Source organism: Saccopteryx leptura, chromosome 1 (genome assembly GCF_036850995.1).
Source record: "Saccopteryx leptura isolate mSacLep1 chromosome 1, mSacLep1_pri_phased_curated, whole genome shotgun sequence".
NCBI classification, from domain to species: Eukaryota; Metazoa; Chordata; class Mammalia; order Chiroptera; family Emballonuridae; genus Saccopteryx; species Saccopteryx leptura.
In genome coordinates this window covers 286009820-286027378 of record NC_089503.1, presented here as the reverse complement: position 1 = coordinate 286027378, position 17559 = coordinate 286009820, and the positions used below count along the sequence as shown (strand labels likewise).

Sequence of the window (17559 nt, the reverse complement as noted above, 5' to 3'; positions counted from 1 at the left end):
GAGAAGGAGAAGAGTGATGGGGAGGGGTGGAGAAGCAGATGGGTGCTTCTCTGTGTGCCCTGACCAAGAATTGAACCTGGGACATTCACACACCAAGCCAGTGCTCTACCACTGAGCCAACCGGCCAGGGCCAATATATATATATATAATTTAAAGCTGAACTTGTAAGCTGTAATTTTGCTAAATTTGTGTATTAGTTTTAGAAGCCATTTGGTAGACTGCTGAAGCTTTTCTACATAGAGGCAATGAGGTTGAGTGAAAGAATCCAATCTCAAAATCACATACTGCATGATTTCATAGATGATAGTCTGGAAAAGGCATAGTTGCCAAGATTATGAATGGGGAGAGGACTTACCTACAAAGGAGCAGCAGAAGGAAATTTTTGTAGTGGTGTAAATGTTTTCTATTCTAAATATGGGGTTAACCATATTTCTAAATCTATGTGTTAACACTCACAGAACTGTATGCCCCCCAAAACTCAATGTCTATATTTTTTTAATTCAAGGTAATAAAAACTATTGAAAAACGAGGGAAGATGTCTGTAATATGTATTGTTTACTATAAAAATTCACAAAAAAAATATATAACATTAATTCATTATTACAAGGAAAATGTTTGTGTGAATGTGCTCATGTGTACAGAAACTTTTTTTATATTTTTAATAAAGATGAGTATAGAAATATCTTTAAGAATCTGAAACAAAATCTTTTCTTTATTTTATTTCATTTTATTTTTTTAATGGGGTGACATCAATAAATCAGGGTACATATATTCAAAGAAAACATGTTCAGGTTATCTTGTCATTCAATTATGTTGCATACCCATCACCCAAAGTCAGATTGTCCTCCATCACCCTCTATCTAGATTTCTTTGTGCCCCTCACCCTTCCCCTTCCCCTCTCCCTCCTTCCCTCCTGCACCACCCCTCCCCCTCACCCCCGGTAACCACCACACTCTTGTCCATGTCTCTTAGTCTCATTTTTATGTCCCACCAATGTATGGAATCATGTAGTTCTTGTTTTTTTCTGATTTACTTATTTCACTCCGTATATTGTTATGAAGATCACACCATTTTGTTGTGATGTCATCATTTCTTATGGCTGAGTAGTATTTCATAGTGTATATGTGCCACATCTTCTTTATCCAGTCTTCTATTGAAGGGCTTTTTAGTTGTTTCCATGTCTTGGCCACTGTGAACAATGCTGCAATGAACATGGGGCTACATGTGTCTTTACGTATCAAAGTTTCTGAATTTTGGGGGCATATACCCAGTAGAGGGATTGCTGGGTTATAAGGTAGTTCTATTTTCAGTTTTTTGAGGAACCACCATACTTTCTTCCATAATGGTTGTACTACTTTACATTCTCACCAACAGTGAATGAGGGCTCCTTTTTCTCCACAGCCTCTCCAAAATTTGCTATTACCTGTCTTGTTGATAATAGCTAATCTGACAGGTATGAGGTGGTATCTCGTTGTAGTTTTGATTTGCATTTCTCTAATAACTAATGAAGCAGAGCATCTTTTCATATATCTGTTGGCCATTTGTATTTCTTCCTGGGAGAAGTGTCTGTTCATGTCCTCTTCCCGTTTTTTTATTGGATTGTTTGGTGTTGAGTTTTATTAGTTCTTTGTATATTTTGGATATTAGGTCCTTATCTGAGCTGTTGTTTGAAAATATCATTTCCCATTTAGTCGGCTATCTGTTTATTTTGTTGTCAGTTTCTCTTGCTGAGCAAAAACTTCTTAGTCTGATGTAGTCCCATTCATTTATCTTTGCTTTCACTTCTCTTGCCTTTGGAGTCAAATTCATAAAATGCTCTTTAAAACCCAGGTCAATGAGTTTAGTACCTATGTCTGCTTCTATGTACTTTATTGTTTCAGGTCTTATATTTAGGTCTTTGATCCATTTTGAATTAATTTTAGTACAAGGGGACAAGCTGTAGTAGAGTTTCATTCTTTTGCATGTGGCTTTCCAGTTTTCCCAGCACCATTTGTTGAAGAGGCTTTCTTTTCTCCATTGTGTGTTGTTGGCCCCTTATTCAAAAATTATTTAACCATATATATGTGGTTTTATATCTGGACTTTCTATTCTTTTCCATTGGTCTGAATGTCTATTTTTCTGCCAATACCATGCTGTTTTGATTGTCGTGGCCCTATCATATAGTTTGAAGTTAGGTATTGTAATGCTTCATTCTTTTTCTTTAGGATTGCTTTGGCTATTCGGGGTTTTTTATAGTTCCATATAAATCTGATAATTTTTTGTTCCATTTCTTTAAAAAATGTCATAGGGATTTTGATGGAAATTGCATTAAATTTTTAAATTGCTTTGGGTAATATGGCCATTCTGATTATATTTATTCTTCATATCCAAGAATAAGTAATATTTTTTCATCTCGTATCCTTTTCAATTTCCTTTAACATGCTTTGTAGTTTTTGTTATATAGGTCCTTTACATTCTTTGTTATGTTTATTCCTAGGTATTTTATTTTTTTTGTTGCAATCATGAAGGGGATTATTTTTTTAAGTTTGTTTTCTAATATTTTATTGTTGGCATATAGAAAGACTATGGACTTTTGTATATTAATTTTGTATCCTGCGACCTTACTGTATTGGTTTATTGTTTCTAGTAATCTTTTTGTGGAGTCTTTGGCGTTTTCAATGTATAGGATCATATCATCTGCAAAAAGTGATACCTTTACTTCTTCTTTTCTGAAATGGATGCCTTTTATTTCTTTCTCTTGTCTGATTGCTTTGTCCAGAACTTCTAGCACCCCGTTAAATAAGAGTGGAGAGAGTGGACAACCCTGTCTTGTTCCTGATTTAAGGTGAAAAGTCCTCAGTTTTATGCCATTTAATATGATGTTGGCTGATGGTTTATCATATATGGCCTTTATCATGTTGAGATATTTTCCATCTATACCCATTTTGTTGAGTGTCTTAAACATAAAGTTGTGTTGTATTTTATCAAATGCCTTTTCTGCATCTATTGATAAGATCATGTGGGTCTTGTTCTTTGTTTTGTTGATATGGTGTATTACATTAACCATTTTACGTATGTTGAACCATCCTTGAGATTCTGGGATAAATCCCACTTGATCATGATGTATTATTTTTTTAATATGTTGTTGTATTCGATTTGCTAGTATTTTGTTTAGTATTTTAGCATCTGTATTCATTAGAGATATTGGTCTGTAGTTTTCTTTTTTTGTGCCGTCCTTGCCTGGTTTCGGTATGAGGGTTATGTTGGCCTCAAAAAATGTGTTTGGAAGTATTGCTTCTTCTTCAATTTTTTGGAAGACTTTGAGTAGAATAGGAACCAAATCTTCTTTGAATGTTTGATAGAATTCACTAGTATAACTATCTGGGCTTGGATTTTTATTTTTTGGGAGGTTTTTAATAGTTTTTTTCTATTTCTTCCCTGCTAATTGGTCTGTTTAGGCTTTCTGCTTCCTCATGACTCAGTCTAGGAAGGTTGTATTGTTCTAGGAATTTATCCATTTCTTCTAGATTGTTGAATTTAGTGGCATATAGTTTTTCATAGTATTCTACAATAATTCTTTGTATATCTATGATGTCTGTGGTGATTTCTCCTCTTTCATTTTAGATTTTGTTTATATGAGTCCTTTCTCTTTTTTCCTTGGTGAGTCTTGCCAAGAGTTTGTCAATTTTGTTGATCTTTTCAAAGAACCAGCTCCTTGTTTTATTCATTTTTTCTATAGTTTTTCTGTTGTCTATTTCATTTATTTCTGCTCTGATTTTTATTATTTCCTTTCTTCGGCTGGTTTTTAGTTGTCTTTGTTCTTATTTTTCTAGTTCCTTAAGGTGTGAAGTTAAGTGGTTCACTTGGGCTCTCTCTTGTTTGTTCATATAGGCCTGAAGTGATATGAACTTCCCTCTTATTATTGCTTTTGCTGCATCCCAGAGATTCTGATATGTAGTATTGTCATTTTCATTTGTCTGTATATATCTTTTGATCTCTGCGCTTATTTCTTCTTTGACCCATTCATTTTTTAAAAGTATGTTGTTTAGTTTCCACATTTTTGTGGGGTTTTTTACCTCTTTTTTGCAGTTGAATTCTAGTTTCAAGGTTTTATGATCAGAAAATATACTTGGTCCAATTTCAATTTTTCTGAATTTGCTGTTATTTTTGTGCCCCAACATATGGTCAATTCTTGAGAATGTTTCATGTACACTAGAGAAAAATGTATACTCTGTCGCTTTGGGATGAAGTGTCCTGTAGATGTCTATTATATCCAGGTGCTCTAGTGTTTTTTTAAGGCCAATATATCTTTATTGATTATCTGTTTGGATGACCGATCTAGAGCAGTCAGCAGTGTATTGAGGTCTCCAAGTATGATTGTATTTTTGTCAGTTTTTGTTTTTAGGTCAATAAGTAGCTGTCTTATATATTTTGGTGCTCCTTCGTTTGGTGCATATATATTAAGGATTGTTATGTCTTCTTGATTCAGTGTCCCCTTAATCATTATGAAATGACCATTTTTGTCTCTGAGTACTTTTTCTGTCTTATAGTCAGCATTATTAGATATGAGTATTGCTACCTCTGCTTTTTTTTTTGGATGTTATTTGCTTGAAGTATTGTTTTCCAGCCTTTCACTTTGAATTTATTTTTATTCTTGTTGCTTAGATGTGTTTCTTGTAGGCAGCATACAGTTGGATTTTCTTTTTTAATCCATTCTGTTACTCTGTGTCTTTTTATTGGTGAGTTTAATCCATTTACATTTAGTGTAATTACTGACACTTGTGGGTTCCCTATTGCCATTTTATAAATTGCTTTCTGTTAGTTTTGTATCTTGTTTGATTCTTCTCTTTTGTTTTTCTATCATTTGTTTTTGTTTGTTAGTATTCCATACTTCTTTCTTCTGTTGCTACCTTTTTTAAGTCATGTGCTTCTGTGGTGGTTTTTACAAGGGTGGTTACCATTAAGTTATGAAAAGGGTACCTACCATATTCATTGTAGTACCCTATGTTATGAGTGTTTCTGCACTTCATTGTCCTTTGCTACTGTTAATCTCCATCCTCTCCCATTTTTTTTCCTTTTGTAGTCACAGTTTAAATTTGGTTTTATTGTGTTCTTGGTGGAGCTTTTACTTGTGGTTTTGTTTTGTTTTGTTCTTTGAATCTGGTTGGAAAACCCCCTTTAGTATTTCCTGGAGTGGGGTTTTTCTGATGATAAATTCCCTCATCTTTTCTGTATTTGTGAATGTTTTTATTTCTCCTTCATATTTGAAAGAAAGCTTTCATGGGTATAGTATTCTTGGCTGAAAATTCCTCTCTTTCAGGGCTTTAAATATTGAAGTCAACTCTCTTTTAGCTTGTAGAGTTTCTGCTGAGAAATCTGATGATAATCTAATAGGCCTTCCTTTATATGTTGTATTCTTCTTTTCCCTGGCTGCATTGAGAATTTTTTCTTTGTTGTTGGTTTGTGCCATTTCCATTATGATGTGCCTTGGAGTAGGTTTTTTGTGGTTTAGAAAAGTCAGTGTTCTGTTTGCTTCTTGAATTTGAGGCTTTAGTTCTTTCCACAGGCTTGGGAAGTTCTCATTGATTATTTGTTTGAATATACTCTCCATTCCATTTTCTATCTCTTCTCCCTCTGATATACCTATTATTCTTATGTTATTCTTTTTGATGGAGTCAGACAATTCCTGTAGGGTAGGGCTTTCTCATTTTTTTTAATTTGTGAGTCTCTCTCCTCTTCTCTCTGTTGTGCCTGAAGTTGCTTGTCTTCTATGTCACTAATCCTACCTTCTATCTGGCCTTTTCTATTAGCTAAGCTTGTTATCTCATTTTTCAGTTCATGAATTGAGTTTTTCATCTCTGTTTGATTTGTTTCTATAGTTTCAATTTTCTTGGTAATATATTCTTTGTGTTCATTGAGTTGTTTTCTGAGCTCCCTAAATTGCCTTTCTGTGTTTTCTTGTATATCTCTGAGAATTTTTAGGATTTCTATTTTAAATTGTCTCTCATTTAGCTCCAAGGTTTTCAATTTATTAAATTTTTTCTCCATAGATTTTTTTCACATCTATCTGTGCTACTTCTCTATCTTTTGTATCCATGATATTCGATTTCCTTTTTCTTAATGGCATCTGAGCGTAGTCTTGTTGATAGCACTTTGCCTTCAGTTTGTGGAACTCCCGGACACTCCAAGGATAGATTTTTCTGTCTCTGGTTGATGAACTTGTTGAAATTTTGGGGAGATTTGTTGGTCGCGCTCCTCACGGTGCCATTTCTCTGATGTCACTCTGAAACAAAATCTTAATGGAAGTAAAATTGGGAGGAGCAGGAAATTTTACTTATATAGAGTATATATTTTTTCCCAGTGGAAATGAGATAGACCTGATTTTAGTATTTGCATTAAAATGAGCATGAGACCCTGGCCGGGTAATTCAGTTGGTCAGAGCAGCATCTCAACATACAAGGTTGCAGGTTTGATCTCCAGTCAGGGCACCTACAAGAATCAACCAATGATGGCATAAATAAGTGAAAGAACAAGTCAATCTCTCTCTCTCTCTTCTCTCTCTCTCTCTCTCTTCTTAAAAATATGAGCATGAATATCATAAGATAAATTAAGGCTCCCCTGCACTACTGAGATTCTATTATTAAATAGGGCCTAAAATAAGGTCTGAAGGATAGTAAGGGTTACAAGAAGGTCAAGGTCATAACTAAATAATAACTGAAGTTTAGTCAATTAAATTTTAACTTCTTCTTATGTTAACTTAATCTCCTAGTTATAAGTTCAAGAATAAGTAGTTATTTTCCAAAAATGTATTTTAAAATTTGGCTGAATTTATTTACAGGGAAGCTTATGTTTATCTTATTTACAGACAAATTTTTACATGTTTAAGGTTTAAAAGAATCTTTGGCACTCTGATAATTAAGTGTCCTGACAGTATCGTTCTCATCAGTTATTCAACAATAATCTCAGCTGTTCTGGAATGCTTTTTCCCAGAGCTTCCCAGTGCACTATAGTAACATTTGGCCCACACTCTGTGATAATATTAACTAAAGATAAACGGTGCTCTTTAATCATGGGCCTGTTAGTTGCTTGGCGACAGGATGCATCAGCCTATCAGCACTGTTTACTAATTATAATTGGACTTGTGATTTTTACTTGGTTTTAGTGGAGCCAAGCAGATCTGGCAGTGAAGTCTGACCACATAAATGTAATATGCCTATATAATCAGCTAAGTTCAAGAGACCTGAACCAAAAGCAGTCTTTTGGCTTCCCAGTAAGATGTTTTGCATACACAATATTGGTGGTTTAAGACCTGGGGACAAAGCATGTCTTATTCAACCCAGCAGTGGGTATGCAAAGAAACTTGAACATAAAATCTTCAGTCAATTTAAATGCATATCCTTTTCTTTATACTATTACACTGGATCCTTTGCTTGTAATAATACTGTTCCATGAGTATAAATTACTTGAGTCCTGTGAGTCTTTTCAGCAATCAGTACTATAGTGCCTAAGGGAATTAATGAATAGAGCAAGGAGGATGTGAAGGGAAGAAGGAGATCTCTGAGGGGAAAACTCATTTACATTCAGCTTTTATTGAATGTTTATGGTTCCAAAAATATCACTAAGAATTGGCAGACATAATGACTCAAGCATGACCTTTGATCTTAAGATACTCACATTGCTAAGAAAAAATAGACATCCAAACAAAAGACAACAACCAGTTGTAATAACTGCTAAAATGGGGTGTGTAAAGCAACAAGGGAAAAAGTAAATCTTTGTGAGAGAGTTTATTAGAACTTTGTACTTAGCTTAGTCATAAAGAATGGGCATGGGTTATCAAGAAGTAAGAAAAAGAAAGGCAAAAAAAAATGTATTCAAGAATAGATGTATAACATTGTTTAAAGTTTTTCATCAACAGTTATTTCAGTAATTTCTAACAAAGTTTATGCAACTGAATACTGTATAGCCATTAAAAAATAATTTAAAAAATTCTCTAGATACTAATAAAGATGACTGTAACTTCAGCCTTAGTGTTCTGGAATATGCACCTGGGAAAGCCAGCCACCATGCAAGAATTCAAACTACTGTGAGCTCCACATGCTATATGGAACCCTGAGATACTCATGTAGAGAAGTCCTATGGAGAAAGAGAAATGACTGATCATTCTCAGTTATTTCAGCCATTTGAGCTAAGATGCCAAGCAAGTGAAGAAGTTCAGACATCCAGGCAAATCAAACTCTCCTATGATACAAGCATCAGCTACCATGTGACTGCCACAGCATGAGGGATTTCCCTTCTCAAGTGAGAGCTACTGTGCTGAGCCAAATAAGCCCACAGAACCAGGAGCAATGACAATATATTTTGTTTTAAAAAAAAGGATTAAAAGGTTTAAAATAAAGGAAGGCAAAAATAAATATGCTACACAAACACTAGCCAAAATAAAGTTGTTATAACTATATAAATATCAAAGTAGACAAAATGTAAAAAGTATTATTATAGATTAAGTGGCAACTTCACAATGACAAAATATTTAATTCACTAAGAAAATTAAAAATTGTGATGTATAGACATTTAATAACAAATCCTCAAAATATATAAAGCTAAAAGTGATACAGTTCTAAGGAGAAATAGATAAATCCACAATCACTCTGTGTGACTTAAATAATCTCTCTCATTAACTGATAAACAAAGGAAAAAATTATTAAGGACAGAAGATTTGAACAATACAATTAACAAATTTGACCTACTAGATATATAGAATACTGCACTCAACAATGATAAAATACTTATTCCTTACAACTTTTTTTTTACAAATTGTTTATAAAATCATTTCTGTAAAAATAATAGTGTAAACTGGGACACAGAAAATAGCAGATCTCAAAAGAATGATATGGTATAAAACATGTCCAGTATCACAGTTCAATTAAACTATAAATAAACAAGAGAAAGAGAACGATAGATCTTTGGCCCTGGCCAGATAGTTCAGTTGGTCAGAGCACCATTCTGACATGCCAAGGGTGCAGGTTCGATCCCCAGTCAGGACACATACAAGAATCAACCAATGAGTGCATACATAAGTGGAATAACAAACTGAGCTCTCTCTCTTTCTCTCTCAAATCCATAAAATAAAATTTTTTGAAATCTTTGGAAAGCATATCTTTAGAAAGTAAGAATACTACAGCTAAGCTACATGTTAAAGTATCATAAGAGAAGATGTTTAAGCTAAATAATAATTAAAACATTACCCTTAGAAATTTGTAAGATGCAACTAAATCATGCTTTAAGAGATAGTATAGCTTTAGGTGCATCTAAGAAACTGCTGAAAATCAATTATCTAAGCATCTATTTCAAGAATTAGAAAAATACCTTAAGAGAAGAAATAGCACAAGACAGAAAATTAATTAAATAAAATTTAAAAGTACAATAATAAATCCACAAAGCCAAAAACTGATTTTCAGAAAAAGAAAAAAAAAAAAAGATAAAAAACCTCGTAAGAACAGCAAGGTTTCAGGATACCAGATCAATATACAAAAATATATCGTATTTCTGTAAAGTAGTTATAAACACACTAGAAGTTTAAGAAAAATCAATTCAGACATTAAAGAATAAAATACTTAGGAATAAACTTAACAGAGAAATACAAAACCTGCACACTGGAAAGTACAAATTTAAAGATGCCTTAAAGACATGGAAAGATATTCCATCTATGCCACTGCCAGGTGACTTTGCATTTCTCAGAGTCTTAGCCACGTGACTTGCTTTGGCTGAAGGGACGTTAGCAGATGTGACATAAGCATGACCATGAGAAAGTGCCTCTGCTCTCATGCTTCCAAGCCTGGCACATCACACCTCAGCTCGCCTGCTGCAGCCTGAGAGCTGGTGGCGGGTTGCCTCCGTCTCCAGTCAGCAGATCCCCTGACAGGGGCGGGAAGCCAGCTGAGCAGCAGAACTGCCCAGACACACAGTCCCTGACCTATAGGCACATCAGGTAAGTGAATGATCACTATTTTAAGATGAGTTTGAGACGGCAGTTAACTCCTTCTCCTCTCGCTATGTGAGGGGAGGAACACTAACTCTGGAAAAGTGTTCAGTTGGTGAGTAAACAGACGATTTCAGAACACAAAATGGATCCCCAACCACATCTGAGAATAATCAGAAAATAACCTCTAAACTTAAAGCAAATTGAAACAATAAAAACACATCAAAAATGTCTACAATCAATACCATTGCCCCACTTTCTAATATTTCTTTGAATAACAAAGATGGTGTAAGGAGCAGTCTCCACCAGAGGCAGATTTAATGGTGGGCACACCAGGCGTGCACCCTGGGCCCCGACGTGTGAAGGGCCCTGCAAAACCCCAACTTTACACTTTCTTCTAATGACACCAAGTTTGGTTTCATATGTGCAGTTTTAACATTAATAGTACATAATATTTTTATTTAAAAATATGTTTAACATGTGTTTTTATTTTTTCCCTCTCTCTCTCTCTTTTAAGGGGCTCAATATTTTCTTCTGCACCTGGGGCCTCAACCGACCTTAATCTGCCTCTGGTCTCCACTCTTGTCACTAAAAATGAGCCCATTGGTTCAGATTCCCACTCCACCCTAAAAACTGAAAAGAAATGATCCATTGCATAAAAATGGTATGTAATTTTTTACCATAATGATATATGAAATTATCAGTAGCTTCTCAAAGACCTGGAAGCATAACCTACTTTGGTGACAACTATTCCCCTTGATAACAGCCAAAGTGCACACAGGACACCCTTTCCTTCCTTCACAATAATAATAATCACAAAGTGTTCAAAGGTGTTTTTGGAGAAAAGCAAACATAGGCCACATGTTTTAACTAACGGTGAGTGAACGTCCTCCATGGGTCAGGCAGAAGGAAGGCGTGAGATGGAGGTCCATAAAGATCAGTGAGCCATTGTCCGAGATTGCACAGGACCGTGTGCGAGAAGACAGATGTGTGAATCACCGACTGCAATACAAGGCCAAGTGCAGCCAGTATTATGTCAGGTTGCAAGCTGCGGAAAGTACAGAACACACAACCAAGTTTATAGGGATATTAGAAGGGAGAAAAAAAAGGAGAAATATTTTAAAATTTTTAAATAAAAAAATCAGATTTTGTTTAAATGACACACTGCTTCTTCATTGTAAAGTATATTTTGGGTTTCTATAAAAGTAAAACATAACACATTAAGAATAACTCTGCATTATCATTATTTTCATGTCTGGGTCTCCCTATAACGGAATTACACAAAGTTACGGGTGAAAAGGAGCCCCTTTTCAGTTCTGCAGGAAAGAGACAGCACTCTGATTCTCCCTCTCCCCGGAACTGCGCACTCTTGCAGGAGCGGAATACATCTTTTATTTTGTATTTTCCAGATGCCAACATTGTCCAGCATGTGAAAAATTGTTGAGTTCTTAATGAAAGATTAATATTATATATAGACATCGCCTAACTCATAAATGAGCCATTTTAACTGTGCTGTTTAAAGTCTGTGGTTTTAATCCCAGAATGCATTTTCCCAGTAAAGCACACTAATTGATAATAATTCCTAGGTCAGACTCTCTCCCCCACAACCCACACCCCACACACATGAAAATCCATCAGTGTAGCTGCAGCAGAGCCTTGCATTGGACAAATGGCACAGTGAAAACTCTGGTTGAGTCCTGAGATCTTTCTTTCTGCATGTGGTTCGGGTACCTCCCTGCCACTGACCCTCCCCCAGTTCCACCTACTGAGTACTACAAATGCACAATTCTGCTAAATCCAAGCCACTCTTAGCAGGTTGCAGGGTATAGGACAGAGGGGTGACATGAGGCATAAGCCTCATTCATTTGTTCATTTATTCACTAAACAAATATCCTTGAGCACATAATATAGTATGTGTGATTCATTCTTATGGTTGGGGATAAAACAGTAAATAACAGACATGGTTCCTTCCTCATGGAGAAGATTTTGTTAAGTACTGGTAAATGAATAATTGCAAGTTGTGGTAAGAGCTTTAAAGGAGATTAGGAAGGGACCTGAGGCTAGAAGTGGGGACTTGCTGGACCCCCAGTGCTCAGGAAAGTTTCCTCTAAGAAGGCGGTATTTAAGGTGAGTTCTACAAAATGATCTCCTTAGTGAGTGTCACCTGTATCGGGAACATGTGGGATCTAAAGGGTACACTATAACCCCCAACTCGATCAAATTGGTGGGACTCAGTTCTTCCTGCTTTGTGGACAAGTCTAGGACATACCCATGACTTTTCCAATCTCATCCAAGTAATTAAAATTTCTTCAGTGTCTTGAGTCACTTCTAGTCATACTCTAGTCCCATTTCAGTAGTTCAAGTGACTATTGATAACATTTGCTACATACTTATTTTGTTTCAAGCCCTGGGAAGGATGCTAGAGGTACTAAAATGCATAAGAAATAATCACTTCCTCCCAAATGTTACTATTTTTATTGATAAACAACAGGCAACTGTAATTATGGTGACATCATTTACCATATCTATATTCTAGGCTAAGTTCATCTTTCTGTGCCTTATTATCCTCACCTATAAAAAGGGGGTACTAAGATTGCCTACTTCACAGGCCAGTGAAGATTTAAAAAGAAAATATTTATAAAAGCCTTAGACTAAAACATAATAAGTGCTCAATATATAATTTTTAAAAACTACTCCTGTGTGATGGTCAAAATTCAATGTTTCAAGAATATATATATATATATATATATATATATATATATATATATATATATATATATATATATATACAAGAAGAAAGAATAATTCAATGACCACTTTATATGCATCACCTAGATTTAAAAGAATTTAATAGCCTGGGTACACTGGTGTGTTCAGGCCGAATATCAGTCCTGCATCCAGTCTGATGGGGGCGAGTGGGAGGAAGGGGGAAGAGAACAGCAGGGCAGAGGCTAGGCTCATCAAATATTCCATGTGCCCCTCCCCTTCATTTCCAGCCTCTCTTACATTTAGGTGTGACCCATATGACTTATTCTGTCCAAGGAACTGTCAGTGAAAATGACATGTGACTTCTGGATCAACGCAGTTAAGAGTCTGTGTGCCTCTTCCATTCCCGTGTTCCCCTGCCATGGGACTCAGGAGGGCCACCTCAGCTGCATAGATTTTGTGTGAACACAAATAAAACCATTACTGAGTAAAGCCATTGAGATTTAGGGGTGAATCTGTTAGCTGCGCAAGCCTAGCCAGCTGCACCACAGACAGGGAAGGTCTGATGTGACTAGTAGTGCTGTAAGCTGGCAGCGGTGCTTTCTGGGGCTGGCAGGTGTTTAAGACGTTTCCTCTCATGGCATTTTCACAAGCACGTCAGAGATGCTCCCACACACCACTGGAAATGGCTTGTCTGCAGTTCCTTTGAAGCAAGAAATGCATCTCCTTAGATGGACCACTAATGTTTCCTCCTTCAGAAACTGTACACCTGATGTTACACTTGTTGCTCTGGTTTCTTGCCCTCTGCAGGGAGCCCTCTCAGGGAGTGTAAAGGAGAAACCCAGCCAACTCTCTTTCTGAGCAAGGCCCGTGTCTGGTATACCTACGATCCGTAGAAACTCTGCTCCCTCTTCCACCAAGCCCCACATGAGCCACCTCCCTCCAGCTCTCCCAGCCCAGAGAGCACCTCCAGTCACAGCCACTGGGCTTTATGTCTCACCAGCAGGAGGCAGACAAATCTGTGGTCTTTCCATCAAAGTCCCCTAACAAGGCTTAAGTGGAGAAGAAGTACCCTCACTCCTCCCACACTGTCTAGTTTTTGAACCCTGCTTAAGCATGTTAGAATGTGGAGATACTTTTGACCTATTATATTTTCAGGCTTGTTCATTGACCTACTATTTTAAGCCTTGAGTAAAAGAGACACTAAAAGACTCCCATTTTTGCCTGACTAGTGGTGGCCCAGTGGATAGAGCAGGGGTCGGCAACCTATGGCTCACAAATACTTAATAAAAAAATAATAATAAGCCTGACCAGGCAGTGGCGCAGTGGATAGAGCGTCAGACTGGGATGCAGAGGACCCAGGTTCGAGACCCCGACGTCGCCAGCTTGAGTGCGGGCTCGTCTGGCTTGAGCAAGAAGTTCACCAGCTTGGACCCACGGTCTCTGACTCAAGCAAGGGGCTACTCAGTCTGCTGTAGCCCCACAGTCAAGGCACATATGAGAAAGCAATCAATGAACAACTAAGGTGTCGCAACGAAAAACTAATGATTGATGCTTCTCATCTCTCTCCGTTCCTGTCTGTCCTTATCTATCCCCCTCTCTGTTCCAATAATAAAAAAAAATAAGAAAGGATGAAAAAAAATGTTAAAAATATAAAATATTCTCTTGTATTATAATCCATTCATTTCCTACTGCTCATGTTCATGGTTGTGGGTGGCTGGAGCCAATCAAAGCTGTCCTCCGGGACAACACCAAATTTTTATTGGATAATGCGTAACGTACACGGGTCATTGTATGGCTCTCACAGAATTACATTTTAAAATATGTGGTGTTCGTGGCTCTCTCAGCCAAAAAGGTTCCTGACCCCTGGGATAGAGTGTCAACCTGGGACACTGAAGTCCCAGGTTTGAAATCCTGAGGTCACCAGACTGAGTGCAGGCTAGCCAGCTTGAGCGTGGGGTCACCGGCTTGAGCTGGGGTTAATCAACATGATCCTGTGGTCGCTGACTTGAGCCCAAAGGTCACTGGCTTCAGCCCAAAGTCACTGACTTCAGCCCCTCCCCGCCCCCCGACAAGGCACATAGGAGAAGCAATCAAGGAACAACTAAAATGCCACAATTATGAGTTGATGCTTCTCATCTCTCTCCTTTCCTGTTTTTCTCTCTCCCTCCCTCCCTCTCTCTCTCTTGCTTAAAAATAATAATAATTATAATAAAATAAAAAATTTTAAACACTCGCATTTTTTTTTTTTTACATCTTATTCTACCAAGATAGCCAAGAACACATCTCTCTAGGTTGGTACTGGATCAAGGTTAGGAAAAGTACCAGACCTTGTGTTGAAGAAGGCAAGGCAGCCATTCATCTATTCATTCAACAACGTGTGTTGAGACAGATGCTGGGGGCACAGAGGGGTGAATAAAACAGACAAGGTAGCACTGCTTCCACAGTCCTTAAAGGAAATGTGAGAGATTAAAAATAAATAAATAAACAAATGTCCAAGAGAGATTTGCAGAGACATGAGGGACACAAAGACAAAAAAAGTAGGGCTACATACTACAGCATGCCATGGGGAAGAATAAAGACAGAGAAGCAGGTCAGATAAGCTGTTACCAAGTGTGTAGGTCAGGGTTTTTTCTCCAAAGAGACAGCTGAGAAACAACCAGATAGAGCACACAAAGACATACATACATACATATACACACAGAGTTATTGATTCATTTCAAGGAATTATCTTACATGCCTGAGGAGACTGGCAAGTCCAAGTTTGTGAGGCAGGCTAGCAGGCTGGAGTGTCAGGCAGGAGCTGATGCTGTAGTGTTGAGGCAAAATGTCTTCTCCCTCAGGGAAACCGCAATTTTGTATTTTGAGGTCTTTCAACTGATGAGATGAGGCCCACCCACATTATTAAGGGAAATCTCCTTTAATTAAAGTCAACTATTGTAAATGTTAACTTTATCTACAAAATACTTTCACACCTATATTAATGTTTGATTGACACACCACTCCCTTACACAAGCCTAGCCAAGATGACACATAAACTAACCATCACATTGAAGACATACAAATTAAACTGAGATCTGGCTGACAAGGCATGTAAAGAACTGGGGAGGGGCATTTCAGGCTAATATTAGGGCCCTGAGGCTGATATGGTTTTAGCACATTGTTATGGATAAATGTTTGTGTCTCCCCAACATTCATATGTTGAAATCTAATCCCTAGGGTAATGGTATGCAGAGGAATGCCCCTTCAGAGATGATTAGGTCATGAGGATGGAGACCTTACAAATGGGATTAGCACCCTTGTAAGAAGGGGCCAGAGAGCTAGTTCACTTTCGCTTCACTGTGTGAGGATACAAGGGGAAGAGAGCTACCTGGGAATCAGGAGAGGGGCTCTCGGCAGAACCCAACCATGCTGGTACCCTGATCTTGCACTTCTAGCCTCCAGAACTGCAAGAAATAAACATTTGCTGTTTAAGTTACCCAGTCTATGGTGATGTTTTATGGCATCCTAAACTGACCGAGACACATATCAAAAGGCAAATTTAAAATAAAAGGCAAATGAAAAAATAAAAAATAAAAGGCAAATGAAAGGTCTACACTAGAGTGAAATGACTGAGGAAACAGACATGAATTAAGAGAAGCAGGCAGGGCTATATCATAGAGGGCCTTGCAGAACATGATTTGAAAATGCATTTTATTCTAAGTCTAATGGGAAGCCTTAGTAAGTTTTAAAGGGGAGTTATATCTGGGTGTTATTTTAAAGATTACTCATATTGCAAATGGAGAATTGAGTGTAGGCATACCAGAATAGAACAGTCAAGGGATGATTTAGAAAGCTACTGAGTTGTTCATACAAAAGATAATGCTGGATTAAACAGTAGTCAAAATGGGCAAGAAGTAGATGGTTGGATTCTGCTGTGTGTTGGTGGTAGAGCCCACAGGACTGATGTTTAGGATATGGGAGTGGTGGTGGTGGGAGGCATCTGCATGTATGAGTTTGGAGTTCTGGTTTCTGGTTCAGCATGTAAGGAGCTTGGAAGTCATTACTATATTCTAACAACAAGAAGAAAAATGAACAAACTGAAAAATCAACCACTCTTTTATATTCACCAGAAAAAATGAGGTCACAGGGAAAATAGCTGCTCCCTAAATTGGAGAGATAGACAGGTGAATTCAAAGAATTGCAACTTCCCAGAGCAGAAAACCACAAGCAGAAACTTTCACAAGAACCAGTGCTAAAATGGACAATTTGCTAGAGGCTCAGTGTGAACAAATCTGAGGATTAAAAACACCAGGGCAACCAGTCATGGGGGGTGGGGGACTAAACTTTTCTGAGTTTTACCTCCAGGAGTTCTATCAGATTTGTGCGGTGAATATTGGGGGGGGGGGTTCCCTTATGCTTCTGACAGGGAGAGAATGCTCCAGAAGCTTCTGCTCTTGACAAGGCTTGTTTCCAAGAGAAGTTATTTAACCTGCTGGGTTTTATCAGAGCCTAGCCAACCTGGAAAAAGGGAAATACCCAACCCTACCCCACTCTAGCCATGCTGTCCCACCTTGGAAGGCAGGCAGGGGGAAAGTGCCCAGAAACACTGGTGAAGTTCGCAGTTCAGGGCCATAGGCTCCCTAAAAGACTGAAACATAATCACCGGACAAGAAAACACTTCCCAGCTCCCCCCCCCCCCATACCTTAGACCTATTTACTGCAGTTCTTTTTACTCAGTACATCACGTCCAGCTATCAAGAATAAACTGCAGCCTGACCAGTGCTGGCGCAATGGAAAAGACTCCATCCAAAACACTGAGGTCACAGGTTAGAAACCCTGAGGTCACTGGTTCTGAGCACAGGCTCATCAGTGAACATGATCCCAAAGCTTGCCAGCTTGAGCCCAAATGGTCGCTG

The 17559-nt window shown here is 37.7% G+C and overlaps 1 long non-coding RNA gene across 1 annotated transcript in view; it reads right to left on the bottom strand.

Annotated features, from left to right (window-relative positions):
* Positions 1 to 5916: 5916 nt before the first annotated feature.
* LOC136389341 (uncharacterized) overlaps positions 5917 to 17559 on the bottom strand; it is a 56490-nt gene continuing 44847 nt past the window's right edge. Inside the window, exon 3 of the long non-coding RNA XR_010748298.1 lies at positions 5917 to 6468. This is a non-coding gene — a long non-coding RNA (uncharacterized lncRNA). The remainder of the gene's footprint in view (positions 6469 to 17559) is intronic.